This window comes from Chiloscyllium plagiosum, unplaced genomic scaffold (genome assembly GCF_037043375.1).
Source record: "Chiloscyllium plagiosum isolate Xiang-an unplaced genomic scaffold, Cpla_swu_hap1 HiC_scaffold_7, whole genome shotgun sequence".
Taxonomy (NCBI): domain Eukaryota; kingdom Metazoa; phylum Chordata; class Chondrichthyes; order Orectolobiformes; family Hemiscylliidae; genus Chiloscyllium; species Chiloscyllium plagiosum.
In genome coordinates, this window is record NW_028270145.1 from 90,146,271 (window position 1) to 90,162,657 (window position 16,387).

The window sequence follows — 16,387 nt, forward strand, 5'->3', positions numbered from 1 at the left end:
CGGGCATACAGTTTTCTTCATTTTTCAGCAGCAGTTGCAGTGGGAGGAGCGACAGCAAGGACCAGACCCCCGATAGAAAGGTTGGAGTAAAGTTTAAAAATTAATTTTGTGTATAGGCAGAGTGCATGCTGAGCAGGAGTAGATACAGTACTGCTAGGTAAGTGCTTTATATTGGGGCGGTTGCTTTACCTGAAACACTATTCAGGTACCCATCCTCCTCCTTTCACCAAAAAGAGGCACCAGATTGATAAGATGACTAGTCTTTCTTTTTCCTCTCTTTTAGTTTTCAGTTGGCTCGTTGAGAATTTAGAATAGTGGGAATGGAGGTTTGGACAGTTGAATGTTCCTCCTGCAGAATGTGGGAGGTCAGAGTCACCACTTATGTCCCTGCTAACTGCATCTGCGGGTAGTGCACCCAACTTCAGCTCCTCAAACCGCATTAGAGGACTGGAGCTGGAGCGGGATGAAGTTTGGATCATTCGGGAGGCAGAGGGAGTTATTGAAAAGAGTTACAGAGTGGTAGTCACACCTCAGGTAAAAGAAGAAGGTAGATATGTTATTGTCAGGGGACAGAAAGAGAACCAGCAGGCAGTACAGGGATCCCCTGTGGCTGGTCTCGTCAACAAGTAAGAGGAACCTCGATTATCCGAATATCAATTATCCGGAAATCGGATTATCCGAAGGAGATCTCAAGGTCCCAATAGAAACATTACATCAATGACGTGTTCCCAACAGTCACCGCATCTTTTGTTTACAGTGATTAAACAGGCACCGTCTCCAAATGACTGATCCCCTGCCCTCTCTCTCTCACCACACTTTCCCTGGAGTTCTACAGAGGGCTGTATACTTCCCCAGATAATCTGACCAACATTGTCCTGTACAGGGCAGAGGTGGAACCTGTCAAAATGTTGCAATAAAAGTGTGTGTGTGTGTATACACTATTTGGAAACTTACCCCACAAAGGCAGCAGCAGCCTTATTATTGGTGTCCAGTCTGGCGGTCCCGGTGTTGGACAGGGTTGGGGGCCAGGGTTGCAGGGGGAGGTGTTGAACGAGGTTGGGGCAGGGTCTCATGCACTGTGCGCTGCTGCAGTCTCCTGAACAGGGAGCAGCCTTTAAAAAATTCCCAGCCCCAGAGGAAAGACATTTAATCGATTTACCGAATAATCAATTATCCAAATGAAATAGTGCGCGCACATCTCGTTCGGATCATTGAGGTTCCCCTGTGTACCGCTTTTGATGCTCTTGTGAGGGGACAACATACTGGGGCATGCAATGGGGTACAGGTCTCTTGCACCAAGTCTGTCCCTGTTGCTCAGAAGGGATGGGGAAGAGGAACAGAGCATTAGTTATTGGGGACTCCATAGTTAGGGGGACAGGTAGGAGGTTTTGTGGGAATGAGAGAGACTCACGGTTGGTATGTTGCCTCTCAGGTACCAGGGTTCGTGATGTCTCTGACCGTGTTTTCAGAATCCTTGAGGGGTAGGGGGAGCAGCATCAAGTCTTGGTCCACATAGGCATCAATAACATAGGTAGGAAGAGAGATGGGGATTTAAGGCAGAAATTCAGGGAGCTAGGATGGAAGCTAAGAGCTAGGACAAACAAAGTTGTTATCTCCGGTTTGTTACCCACATTTGCCACATGCTAGTGAGGCAAGGAACAGGGAGAGAGAGGAGTTGAACATGTGACTACAGGGATGGTGCAAGAGGGAGGGTTTTGGATTCCTAGATGACTGGGGCTTTGTCTGGGTTAGGTGAGATCTCTACAATCAGGATGGTCTTCACCTGAACTGGAGGGGTACCAATACCCTGGGGGGATTTTTGCTAATGCTCTTTGGGTTGGGGTTTAAACTAATCCAGCAGGGGGATAGAACCTAAATTATAGTTCGAGTATAGAGGAGGTTGAGAGTAGGGAGGCCGGAAATAAGGTTTCAGGGTTGCAAGAGGGCAGTAGCTAGCAAAAGGCTGGTTTGAAATGTGCCTATTTCAACGCCAGGAGCATCCGGAATAAGATGGGTGAACGTACAGCATGGTTCGGTCCCTGGGACTTCGATGTTGTGGCCATTTCGGAGACACAGATAGAGCAGGGACAGGAATGGTTGTTGCAGGTTCCGGGATTTAGATGTTTCAATAAGAACAGAGAAGATGGTAAAAGAGGTGGTGCTGTGGCACTATTAGTCAAGGACAGTATTATGGCTGCAGAAAGGACATTTGAGGGCTCGTCAACTGAGGTAGTATGGACTGAGATGAGAAACAGGAAAGGAGAGGTCATTTTGTTGGGAGTTTTCTCTAGGCCTCCAAATAGTTCCTGAAATGTAGAGGAAAGGATAGCAAAGATGATTCTCGATAGGAGCGAGAGTGACAGGATAGTTTTTAATTTTTAACTTTCCAAATATTGACTGGGAATGCCATAGTTCAAGTACTTTAGATGGGTCAGTTTTTGTTCAATATGTGCAGGAGGGTTTTCTGACACAGTATGTAGACAGAGCTGAAAATGTGTTGCTGGAAAAGCGCAGCAGGTCAGGCAGCATCCAAGGAACAGGAGAATCGACGTTTCGGGCATAAGCCCTTCTTCAGGAATGAGGAAAGTGTGTCCAGCAGGCTAAGATAAAAGGTAGGGAAGAGGGACTGGGGGGAGGGGCTTTGGAAATGCGATAGGTGGAGGGAGGTCAAGGTGAGGGTGATAGGCCGGAGAGGGGTGGGGGCGGAGAGGTCAGGAAGATGATTGCAGGTTAGGAAGGCGGTGCTGAGTTCGAGGGATTTGACTGAGACAAGGTGGGGGGAGGGGAAATGAGGAAACTGGAGAAATCTGAGTTCATCCCTTGTGGTTGGATGGGTCCCAGGCAGAAAATGAGGCGCCCTTCCTCCAACCGTCGTGTTGTTGTGGTCTGGCGATGGAGGAGTCCAAGGACCTGCATGTCCTTGGTGGAGTGGGAGGGGGAATTAAAGTGTTGGGCTACGGGGTGGTTGGGTTGGTTGGTCCGGGTGTCCCAGAGGTGTTCTCTGAAATGTTCCGCAAGTAGGCGGCCTGTCTCCCCAATATAGAGGAGGCCACATCGGGTGCAGCGGATGCAATAGATGATGTGTGTGGAGGTGCAGGTGAATTTGTGGCAGATATGGAAGTGTCCCTTGGGGCCTTGGAGGGAAGTAAGGGGGGAGGTGTGGGCGCAAGTTTTGCATTACTTGCGGTTGTAGGGGAAGGTGCCGGGAGTGGAGGTTGGGTTGGTGGGGGGTGTGGACCTGACGAGGGTGTCACGGAGGGAGTGGTCTTTTTGGAACGCTAATAGGGGAGGGGAGGGAAATATATCCCTGGTGGAGGGGTCCGTTTGGAGGTGGCGGAAATGACGGCGGATGATACGTTGTACATGGAGGTTGGTGGGGTGGTAGGTGAGGACCAGTGGGGTTCTGTCCTGGTGGCGGTTGGAGGGGCGGGGCTCAAGGGCGGAGGAGCGGGAAGTGGAAGAGTTGCGGTGGAGGGCATCATCGACTACATCTGGCGGGAAATTGCGGTCCTTGAAGAAGGAGGCCATCTGGGTTGTACGGTTTTGGAACTGGTCCTCCTGGGAGCAGATGCAGTGGAGACGAAGGAATTGGGAATATGGGATGGCGTTTTTACAGGGGCAGGGTGGGAGGAGGTGTAGTCTAGGTAGCTGCGGGAGTCGGTCGGCTTATAGTAGATGTCCGTGTCAATTCGGTCACCCGAGATAGAAATGGAAAGGTCTAGGAAGGGGAGGGAGGAGTCTGAGACGGTCCAGGTGAATTTGAGGTCGGGGTGGAAGGTGTTGGTAAAGTGGATGAACAGTTCAACCTCCTCGTGGGAGCACGAGGCAGCGCCGATACAGTCATTGATGTAGCGGAGGAAGAAGTGGGGAGTGGTGCCAGTGTAGCTGCGGAAGATGGACTGTTCCACATATCCTATGAAGACAGGCCAAAAATGGCATATTAGATTTGGTACTGGGTAATGAACCCGGCCAGGCGTTAGATTTGGAGGTAGATGAGCACTTTATTGATAGCGATCACCAATTTGGTTATGTTTACTTTAGCGATGGAAACGGATAGGTATGTACCACAGAGCATGAGCTACAGCTGGGGGAAAGGCAATTCCGATGCGACTAGACAAGATTTAGGATGCATAATATGGGGAAGGAAACTATAGGACATGGGCACAATAGAAATGTGGAATTTATTCAATGAACAGCTACTGCAAGTCCTTGATATGTTTGTACCTGGCTGACATGAGGGATGTTCTTAAGTGCAGGAGCTGTGGTTTACTAAGGAAGTTGAATCTCTTGTCAAGAGGAAGAAGAAGGCATACATTAGGATGAGATGTAAAGGCTCAGTTAGGGTGATTGAGAGTTACACGATAGCCAGGAAAGACATAAAGAGAGAGCTAAGATGAGTGAGGAAGGGATGTGAGAAGATGTTGGCAGATAGGATCGGGAAAACCCTAAAGCCTTCTACAGGTATATAAGGGATAAAAGAATGAGTAGAGTAAGATTCCGGCCAATCAAGGACAGTAGTGGGAAGTTGTGCGTAGAGTCAGAGGAGATAAGGGAAGCACTAAATGAATATTTTTTGTCAGTATTCATACTGGAAAAAGACAATGTTGTCGAGGAGAATACCGAGAAACAGGCTACCAGACCAGATGGGATTGAGGTTCACAGGAGGAGGTGTTAGAAATTCTGGAAAGTGTGAAAATAGATAAATTCCCTGGGCTGGATGAACTTTATCCTAGGATTCTCTGGGAAGCCAGGGAGGAGATTGCTGAGCCTTTGGATTTGCTCTTTACATTGTCATTGTCTACAGGAATAGTACCAGAAAACTGGAGGATAGCAAATGTTGTTCCCTTGTTCAATAAGGGGAGTAGAAACAACCCTGGTAATTATAGACCAGTGAGTCTTACTTTGATTATGGATAAAGTGTTGGGAAAGATTATAAGAAATAGGATTTATAATCATCTGGATAGGAGTAAGTTGATTCGGGATAGTCAACTTGGTTTTGTGAAGGGTATGTCGTGCCTCACAAACCTTATTGAATTCTTTGAGAAACAGGTGGATGAGGGTAAAGCCATTGATGTGGTGCATATGGATTTCAGTAAGGCATTTGATAAGGTTCCCCATGGTAGGCTACTGCATGAAATACAGAGGCATGGGATTGAGGGTGATTTAGTGGTTTGGATCAGAAATTGGCTAGCTGAAAGAAGACAGAGGATGGTGGGAAATGTTCATCCTTGAGTTCAGTTACTAGTGGTGTACTGCAGGGATCTGTTTTGGGTCCACTACTGTTTGTCATTTTTTTAAACGACCTGGATGAGGGCGTAAAGGATAGGTTAGTAAATTTGCAGGCGACACTAAGCTCGGTATAGTTGTGGATAGTGCCGAAGAATGTCGTAGGTTAGAGGGACATAGATAAACTGCAGAGTTGGGCGGAGAGGTGGCAAATGGAGTTTAATGTGGAAAAGTGTGAGGTGATTCACTTTGGAAGGAGTAACAGGAATGCACAGTACTGGGAGAATTGTAAGATTCTTGAGAGTGTAGATGGGCAGGGAGATCTTGGTGTCCATGTACATTGATCCCTCAAAGTTGCCACCCAGGTGATAGGGATGATAAGAAGCCATACAGTGTGTTAGCTTTTATCAGTAGAAGGATCGAGTTTCAGAAGCATGACATCATGCTGCAGCTGTACAAATCTCTGGTGCAGGCACGTTTGGAGTATTGCATACAATTCTGGTCACCGAATTATAGGAAGGATGTGGAAGCTTTGGAAAGAGTTCAGAGAAGATTTACTAGGATGTTACCTGATATGGAGGGAAGGTCTTATGAGGAAAGGTTGAGGGAATTGAGGTTCTTTTTTTTAGAGAGAAGAAGGTTGAGAGGTGACTTACTTGAGACATAAAAGATAATCAGAGGATTAGATCGGGTGGACAGTGAAAGCCAATTGTCAAGGATGGTGATGGCTAGCATGAGGGGCATAGCTCCAAATTGAGGGATGATAGATTAAGGATAGATTAAGGATAGATGTCAGAGATAGTTTCTTTGCTCAGAGAGTAGGAAGGGCATGGAACATACTGCCTGCAACAGTTGCAGACTGATCAACATTTCAGGCATTTCAATGGTCATTGGATAGGCATACGGACAAGAATGGAATAGTGTAGGTGAGATGTGCTTCAGATTAGTTTCACAGGGTGGCACAACATTGAGAGCCGAAGGACCTGGACTGCGCTGTAATGTACTCTGTTCTATGTTCTAAGCTCTAAGTTGAAGTCGCTCAGAACCACACCTCTGTTAAATCTGGACCTTTCCAAGATCTGCTGTTCAATCTGTTCTTCCATCTCCCTGCTGCTATTGGGGGGTCTATAAAAAACACCCAATAAACTGACTGCTCATTTCCTGTTACTGACTTCCACCCATACTGACTCAGAAGAGAAACTCTCCTCAACAACAACCTCCTTTTCTGCAGCTGTGCTGCACTCTCAATTCACAATACTACTCCCCTCCTCTTTTAGATTAGATTAGATTACATTACAGTGTGGAAACAAGCCCTTCGGCCCAACAAGTCCACACCGACCCGCCGAAGCGTAACCTATACCCCTACATTTACCCCTTACCTAACACTACGGGCAATTTAGCATGGCCAATTCACCTGACCTGCACATCTTTGGATTGTGGGAGGAAACCGGAGCACCCGGAGGAAACCCACACAGACACGGGGAGAATGTGCAAACTCCACACAGTCAGTCGTCTGAGGCGGGAATTGAACCTGGGTCTCTGGCGCTGTGAGGCAGCAATGCTAACCACTGTGCCACCGTGCCCCCACCCACCTTGTTCTTTTTAAAAGATCTAAACCCTGGAACATCCTACAACATTCCTGCACCTGTGAAATCAATGTCTCCATTATGGCCACAACATCATTGTTCCAAGTATGACCCATGCTCTAAGTTCATCACTCTTATTCCTGATACTCCTTGCATTGAAACAGACACACTTTAACACATCCCTTTGCTCTATCAACTGTGTATCCATCCTGACAGACTCTCCACATTCTATTTCTACCCATTTAACAATTCGCTATCCTCCGATATGTAGCTCAGGTTCCCATCCCATTGCCAAACTAGTTTAAACCCTCCCCAAGTGCTCGAGCAAATCTCCTGCCCAGGACATTGGTGCACCTCCAGTTTAAGTATAACCTGTCCTTCATGTACAGGTCCCACCTTCCCCAGATGTTACCCCAATGATCTATGTGTCTGAAGCCCTCCCTCCTGCACCAGCCCTGTAGCTACGTGTTTAGTTGCACTCACTCCCTGTTCCTCACTTCATTACCACATGGCACTGGTAGTAATCCTGAAATTATTACTCTGCTCGTCCTTCTTTTTAGCTTCCAACCTAACTCCCTGAAATCATTTTTAAGATCGTCATTCCTTTTCCTGGCTATGTCTTTGGTGCCAATGTGCACCATGACTTCTGGCTACTCACACTTCCCCTTCAGAAACTCATAGACTCGATCAGAGACAACCCGGACCCTGGCACCTGGGAGTCAACATATCTTCCAGGAGTCCCGTTCGCGACCATAGAATCTCGTCTGATCCTTTAACTACTGAGGTACTACCATAGCATTTTTCTATTCTTCCCCCTTTCCCTTCTGAGCCACAGAGCCAGGCTCAGTGCCAGAGACCTGGCCACTATGGCTTTCCCCTGGCAGGTCATTTCCACCCCCCTACCACCCCCCCCCCCCCCCCCCCCCCCCCACCCCCCCAACAGTATCCAAAACAGTATACTGCACTTATGAGCAGCGGATGTGATGGACTTCAGTAAGGTATTCGACAAGGTTCCCCATGGGAGACTGTTTGGCAAGTTTAGATCTCATGGAATACAGGGAGAACTAGCCATTTGGATACAGAATTGGCTCAAAGGTAGAAGACAGAGGATGGTGTTGGAGGTTTGTTTTTCAGCCTGGAGGCGTGTGACTAGTGTGTGCCGCAAGGATTGTTCCACTGCTTTTCGCCATTGATATAAATGATGTGGATGTGAACAAAACAGGTACAGTTAGTAAGTTTGCAGATGATACCAAAATTGGAGGTGTAGTGGACAGCGAAGAGGGTTACCTCAGATTACAATGGGATCTTGATCAGATGGACCAATGGGCTGAGGAGTGGCAAATAGAATTTAATTCAGCTAAGTGTGAGATGCTATATTTTGGGAAAGCAAATCTTAGCAGGACTTATACACTTAATAGTCAGGTCCGGGGAGTGTTGCTGAACAAAGAGACCTTGGAGTGCAGGTTCATAGCTCCTTGAAAGTAGAGTCGCAGGTAGATAGGATAGTGAAGAAGGCATTTGGTATGCTTTCCTTTATTGGTCAGAGTACTGAGTACAGGAATTGGGAGGTCATGTTGCAGCTGTACAGGACATTGGTTAGACCACTGTTGGAATCTTGCGTGCAATTCTGGTCTCCTTCCTATCGGAAAGACATTATGAAACTTGAAAGGGTGTTACCAGGGTTGGAGGATTTGAGCTATAGGAAGAGGTTGAACAGACTGGGGCTGTTTTCCCTGAACGGTTGGAAGCAGAGTGGTGAGCTTATAGAGGTTATAAAATCATGAGGGGCATGGATAGGATAAATAGACAAAGTCTTTTCCCTGGGGTGAGGGAGTCCAGAACTAGAGGGCACAGGTTTAGGTTGAGAGGGGAAAGATATAAAAGGGACCTAAGGGCCAACTTTTTCACGTAGAGAGTGGTGTGTGCATGAAATGAGCTGTCAGAGGAAGTTGTGGAAGCTGGTACTTCCACAACTTTAAGAGGCATCTGGATGGGTATATTAAAAAGATGGGTTTTGAGGCGATATGGGCTGGGTGCTGGCAAGTGGGACTAGATTGTATTGGGATATCTGGTCAGCATGGACGGGTTGGACTGAAGAGTCTGTTTCCATGCTGTACATCTCTATGACTCTATTAAGGGGAACAACCACAGGGGTTCCCTGCACTATCTGCCTGTTCACTTTCTGTACACTGACTGTAACTGATTTACCTTTTTCCAATACCTGAGGTGAGACTACCTCCCTGTAATTCCTCTCCATTACCCCCTCCACCTCGCAAATGATCTGAAGTGCATTCAACTCCAGCTTCAGTTTAGAGGGATATAAGCCAAGTGCTGGCAAATGGGACGAGATTAATTTAGGATATCTGGTTAGCATTGGCGAGTTGGACTGAAGGGTCTGTTTCCGTGCTGTACATCTCTATGACTCTGTAGCTAATCAATCCTTGTGAGTGTTGAGGTTCCATCGGTAGATAGGGAAAACCTTCGATAGAGAATGTTTGTTCCTTCTTTGCATGTGGCCCCATCATGGGTGCCTGGAAACCCTCACTCTGATGAATCCCATCCCACTGGAAGAATATCCCCTCCCCCCTCCATTAAGCCAGGGACTTCTATATTTGATGGTGAGGCCACTCTGTTGATGTCAAAATTCCATTGAGGTCACAAAATCCTTGCTAATTGCGACTGTAACCAACTGGCAACTCACAAACGTGAGTAGCTGCAGATCTTACTCCCAACTCATCCCTACGAAAGGTTCCTGTTCCAACACAACTCCCTTCTATTTTCCCAGCATCAACCTTTCTCAATTCCTGACATCTCGCACATGGGAAAATTCAGCCTTTGAATTCTGGGTGATGGCTAGTTTCCTACATTCTCCAGTGCTATGTCTGTGAGGAACATATCATGCACATTGTTTCTGGTGTGAAGCCCTTGGCTGTCCCTGATGTGGCACACAGCAAATCCGGAGATGCCATTAATTTCTTTTGCTGCAGTCAGAGTAAAGCTTAAGGGTCATGATGATCTTGAAAACCACAGACAATGGTATTATGGCCCTTCTGCAGGAACAAGCAAAGCTCAGTGATGGCCTTCTTAGCGAAGAGCAAATGCTTCACCGTATATTGTTCCTCAGCGAAGCAAAGGAGGAGAGATGCTATGTGAAGATCTGCTATGAGCACATCTTCCCACAGAGATCCACACTGATTCCTCCATTTCCCGCCTCTCAGCTCTTCCTCATGTGCTACTGTCCTTCCCCCACTGGCCCAAAGATGATCGTACCAGAGACACATAACTTGGTGAAGCAATCTGTGGGGCTTGAATAAAAGTCAAAATAAAAGTCCAGAGCATAATTAGGACAAACCAAGAACCAATCATGTGGTGGAACAAGTTCTACAGTTCTACAGGATTGATGATGGTTGTCAATGCAGTGCTGGGTGAGATTCTCATTAGGCAAGATTGGCACTAGGGAAGCCAACTTTCTAAAATGTATTCTATAGGCTTAGAACACTTATGTGGGTTTCCTGAATTGTTCCAACATCCATTCTGATTACATTTGGAAGATTCGTATCCTCAGGATGGTCTGCACAGAATGGGAGTGCATTTGTTGCCCATTACATTGGACTCTTGAATACCTGTTTCTTGTCTGAAAAGTAGATACGGATATGCTGAAATCAAATCTCTTCACCACTGACAACCAAGTAAGGACTCACCTAATTGGCAATGTTTAAGGAAAGTTAGATAATTTAACAAATAATGCATTCTAGGTCTACACAGTATCACAATGAGTTGTGGCAATAATAAATATTCAGAAATCTCAGTTTTATTTCATTTCTTTTCTTGTTTGTCATGAACTGCAGATCATGTCTGACTCACCAGCACCCTCTTTCTGTGAATCAGTTTTTTATTTTCAACATCATAACTTTCCCTCCAAAGATTAGTTTTTAACCTACATTCTTTAGCAAGGCAAATATAGCACACCCTTGTATTGTGAAATTTACTGTTAAAGTCAATAAGTAACTTAATGTGGAGTATTTCAAAGTAAACCAGCTAATCAGCAGGGCCACTCCCTGCAGGAGTCCGGTTTGTGCTGGAGTATTTGGAGTGTTCTCACTCAGATCAGAAATCCCAATTTCCCTTGTCTGAGGCAGCAGGTCATCAAAGCCTGAACAGATCAGAACAAATATGGAAATAATAAAACCTTGTATGGCTTTCATCAAGGTTTTATACAATACATTTTTATTTGCTGAAGTATTTGATAATTTAGTGGCAACTTGTGCTGACTTATGCACATCTGTGAGCTGTAGACCATAGCAACAATTACTTTTGGAAGGTTTAAATTTCATACAGGATGCAGACAACGAGGCGGGGAAGAGAGATGAAAACAAAAAAAAAATGCTGGAATTGCTTCGCAGGTCAGGCAGCACCGATGGAACGAAAGAGACTTATTATTCCCAGTTGGTGCCCTTAAATTTGAACAGGGAAAGTCAAAATGAAAGGGGAAAAAATGGGTAAAGAACAATAAGGCCAGGTTTGTATTAACATAAAGGGCATAAGAGATTATTTGGCAAAAGGATTCATGGAGCTTTGGTAGGAAGAATATATAGAGCTAAAAATGTGTTGCTGGAAAAGCGCAGCAGGTCAGGCAGCATCCAAGGAACAGGAGAATCGATGTTACGGGCATAAGCCCTTCTTCAGGAATTAAATGAGGAAAGTGTGTCCAGCAGGCTAAGATAAAAGGTAGGGAGGAGGGACTTGGGGAAGGGAGGTCAAGGTGAGGGTGATAGGCCGGAGTGGGGTGGGGGCGGAGAGGTCAGGAAGAAGATTGCAGGTTAGGAAGGCGGTGCTGAGTTCGAGGGTTGGGACTGAGACAAGGTGGGGGGAGGGGAAATGAGGAAACTGGAGAAATCTGAGTTCATCCCTTGTGGTTGGAGGGTTCCCAGGCAGAAGATGAGGCGCTCTTCCTCCAACCGTCGTGTTGCCATGGTCTGGTAATGGAGGAGTCCAAGGACCTGCATGTCCTTGGTGGAGTGGGAGGGGGAGATAAAGTGTTGGGCTATGGGGTGGTTGGGTTGGTTAGTCCGGGTGTCCCAGAGGTGTTCTCTGAAATGTTCCGCAAGTAGGCGGCCTGTCTCCCCAATATAGAGGAGGCCACATCGGGTGCAGCGGATGCAATAAATGATGTGTGTGGAGGTGCAGGTGCATTTGTGGTGGATATGGAAGTGTCCCTTGGGGCCTTGGAGGGAAGTAAGGGGGGAGGTGTGGGCGCAAGTTTTGCATTTTTTGCGGTTGCAGGGGAAAGTGCCGGGAGTGGAGGTTGGGTTGGTGGGGGGTGTGGACCTGACGAGGGAGTCACGGAGGGAGTGGTCTTTTCGGAATGCTGATAGGGGAGGGGAGGGAAATAAATCCCTGGTGGTGGGGTCCGTTTGGAGGTAGCGGAAATGACGGAGGATGATACATTGTACATGGAGGTTGGTGGGGTGGTAGGTGAGGACCAGTGGGGTTCTGTCCTGGTGGCGGTTGGAGGGGCGGGGCTCAAGGGCGGAGGAGCGGGAAGTGGAAGAAATGCGGTGGATAGCTTCGTCGACTACGTCTGGCGGGAAATTGCGGTCCTTGAAGAAGGAAGCCATCTGGGTTGTACAGTTTTTGAACTGGTCCTCCTGGGAGCAGATGCGGCGGAGACGAAGGAATTGGGAATATGGGATGGTGTTTTTACAGGGAGCAGGGTGGGAGGAGGTGTAGTCTAGGTAGCTGTGGGGTCGGTCGGTTTATAGTAAATGTCCGTGTCGATTCGGTCACCCGAGATAGAAATGGAAAGGTCTAGGAAGGGGGGGGAGGAGTCTGAGACGGTCCAGGTGAATTTGAGGTCGGGATGGAAGGTGTTGGTAAAGTGGATGAACTGTTCAACCTCCTCGTGGGAGCACGAGGCAGCGCCGATACAGTCATCGATGTAACGGAGGAAAAGGTGGGGGGTGGTGCCAGTGTAGCTGCGGAAGATGGACTGTTCCACATATCCTACAAAGAGGCAGGCATGGCTGGGGCCCATGCAGGTGCCCATGGCTACTCCTGAAGAAGGGCTTATGCCCGAAACGTCGATTCTCCTGTTCCTTGGATGCTGCCTGACCTGCTGCACTTTTCCAGCAACACATTTTCAGCTCTGATCTCCAGCATCTGCAGTCCTCACTTTCTCCCCTAGGAAGAATATATAAGCAGAGTATATAGATAGAGTGGTTAAAAAAAGTGTCGAGCATGCTTGCCTACATTGCTCACGCAAAAGTGAGGACTGCAGATGCTGGAAACCAGAGTTTAGATCAGAGTGGTGCTGGAAAAGCACAGCAGGTCAGGCAGCATCCGAGGAGCAGGAAAATCAATGTTTCGGGCAAAAGCCCTTCATCATAAATAGAGTATTGCTCAATCCTTTAAGTATAGGAGTTGGCAAATCATCTTGAGATTGTATAAGACATTGGTGAGCCCTCTTCTAGAATACTGTGCCGGTTCTGATCATCCAGTTATAGGAAGGATATTATTAACCTAGAGAGGGTTCGGTAGAGATTTATCATGATATTTCTGGTTATGAAAGGTTTGAGTTATAAAGAAAGGCTGGAGAGACTGGGCCTTTTTGCACTGGAGCATAAGAGGATGAAAGGTGACCTTAAGACCATAAAACGTAGGAGCAGAGGTTAGGCCATTCAGCCCATCAAGTCTGTTCCACCATTCAATCATGGCTGAAAAGTTTCTCAACCCCACTCTCCCACAACCCTTGATCCCTTTGACAATCAAGAGCCTATCTATTTCAATCTTAAATATATTCAATGACTTGGCCTCCTCAGCCTTCTGTGGCAAGGAGTTCCATAGATTCACCACCCTCTGGCTGAAGTAGATTTTCCATATCTCCATTCTAAAAGGTTTCCACTTTTGTCCCTTTACTCTAAGACTTTGTCCTGGGGTCCTAGTCTCTCCTACCAATGGAAACATCTTCCCAACATCCACCCTGTCCAGGCCATTCAATATTCTGTAAGTTTAAATTAGACTTCCCCCTCATCCTTCTATAGAGAAGTTTATAAAATAATGAAGGGTATACAGCTAATAGAAGTTGTCTTTTCTCTAGGATGGGGATTTCAAGAATAGGGGACTCTTTAAAGGTTGAGAGGAGAGGGATTTTAAAAAGACATGAGGGGAAAATGTTTGCACAGAATGTGGTTCATGTGTGGAATGAACTTCCTGAGGAAGTTGTGGATGTTGTCTACATGGACTTCAGTAAAGCCATTGACAAGGGCCCTCATGACTGACTGGTACAAAAGGTATCACGGGTATCACGGGTGAGCTGGAAAGATGGATACAGAACTGGCTTAGTCATAGGAGATAGAGGGTAGCGGTGGAAGAATGCTGTTTGGAGTGGAGGACTGTGAATGATGGTGTTCCACAGGGATCAGTGCTGAGACTTCTGCTGTTCATGATCTACATAAATGATTTGGAGAAAACTGTAGCTTGTCTACCTAGTAAGTTCGCAGATGTTACAAAGATTGGTGGAGCGGCTGTTAGTGAGGAGATTGTCAGAAGATACAGCAGGGTATAAATCAGTTGAAGACATGGGCAGAAAAATAGCAGATGGAGTTTAATCTGTATGAAAGTGAGATGATACAGATTGGACAGTCAAGAACAGGTGAAAATTACACAGTGAATGACAGAACCCTTTGGAGTATAGATATGCAGACAGATCTGGATGCGTAGGTCCACAGATCACTGAAGATGACAGCACAGGTAGATAAGGTAGTTAAAAAAGGCGTATGGCATGCTTGGAAAGAGCATTGAGTATAAGGGTAGAAAATTTATGCTGCAGCTTTGTAGAATGTTATAGAATTTTAGTTAGGCCACAATTGGAACTTTGTGTACAGTTCTGGTCACCACACGACTAGAAGGATGTGGATGCTTTGGAAAGGGTACAGAAAAGGTTTACCAGGATATTACCTGGTATGGGAATTTTAGCTATGAAGAAAGTTTTGGTAGACTGAGTTTATTTTCATTGGAATGCAGGAGGTTGAGGGGTGAACTAATAGAAGTTCATAAAATTGTGAATGACATGGATTGAGTGGAAAGTATGAGGCTTTTTTCCAGGATGGAGGGGTCAATTATAAGGGGACACAGATTCAAGGTGCTGGGGGTAGGGGGGTGGAATTTTAAAACAAATGTACGAGGCAGGTCTTTCACACGACGAGTAGTGAATGCCTAGAACGTGCTGCCAGAGGAGGTGGTGGAAGCAGACACAATAGCAGCATTTAAGGAGCACCTGGATGTATCCAGAATAGGAAGGAAATAGAGGGATATGGATCCTCTAAGTAAAGGCAGTTTTAGTATGGAAGGCAAAATGTGTTGGTGCAGGCTTGGAGGGCCAGATAGGTGGAAAGGGAGATTGGCAGGTAGGACAGGTCATGAGGACAGTGTTGAGCTGGAAGGTTGGAACTGGGGTAAGGTGGGGGGGAGGGGAAATGAGGAAATTGGTGAAGTCCACATTGAGGTTGCTGTCTGACTTGCTGTGGTTTTCCAGCACCACTCTAACCTAGACTCTGGTTTCCAGCATCTGCAGTCCTCACTTTTGCCCATAAACAATATTTTAAAGGTGGCGATGGATAGCTTCTTGTTAAGCAAGGGAATCAAAGGTCATTGGGAATAAATGCAATTGTAGCACGGAAACACAAAATGCAACCATGATCTTGTTAAAGTGAAGGGGAGGAAAAGATGAAAAAAGAATCAAAAGGGAAGGCTTGTGTTCTGATCTCAGAATCTATTATTAATGGACAAGTCAGATCCAAGACTGAGACCCTGGCTACATAGATCATATTTTGTTTTGCTTTGAATTTGACGGAGTGGTTTTTTGCTGAAACACAAACATGCAATTCTCCAGATTTTGTTTTCACATTAAAACAGAAGTTTATGAACAAAAAACTAAGATGGACTAGAATAAATTAAACTTTTAAAACAAATTTTAAAAACTTTAAGGTCAAAGTAAATGTATAGTATCATTAATCAGAAAACATTCCTTTATAATTTGAAAATAATAAAAACCCTTTTGTATAATATCCAAAACACACCTTGTCATGTACCAAAAACACTACTCCCTTTGTGGGCGGTACGGTGGCACAGTGGTTAGCACTGCTGCCTCACAGCGCCAGAAACCCGGGTTCAATTCCCGCCTCAGGCGACTGACTGTGTGGAGTTTGCACGTTCTCCCCGTGTCTGCGTGGGTTTCATCTGGGTGCTCCGGTTTCCTCCCACAGTCCAAAGATGTGCAGGTCAATTTGGCTATGCTAAATTGCTCGTAGTGTTAGGTAAGGGGTAAATGTAGGGATATGGGTGGGTTGCGCTTCGGCGGGTCAGTGTGGACTTGTTGGGCCGAAGGGCCTGTTTCCACACTAATGTAATCTAAAAATCTAATACTCACACTAGAGTCACTGTAACTGAAAGCTTGATAAGTTTAAGTCACTTAAGTAGACTGGAACTGCAGACAAGCAAAAGCAAGGACTGCAGATGCTGGAAACCAGAGTCTGGATTAGAGTGGTGCTGGAAAAGCACAGCAGGTCAGGCAGCAT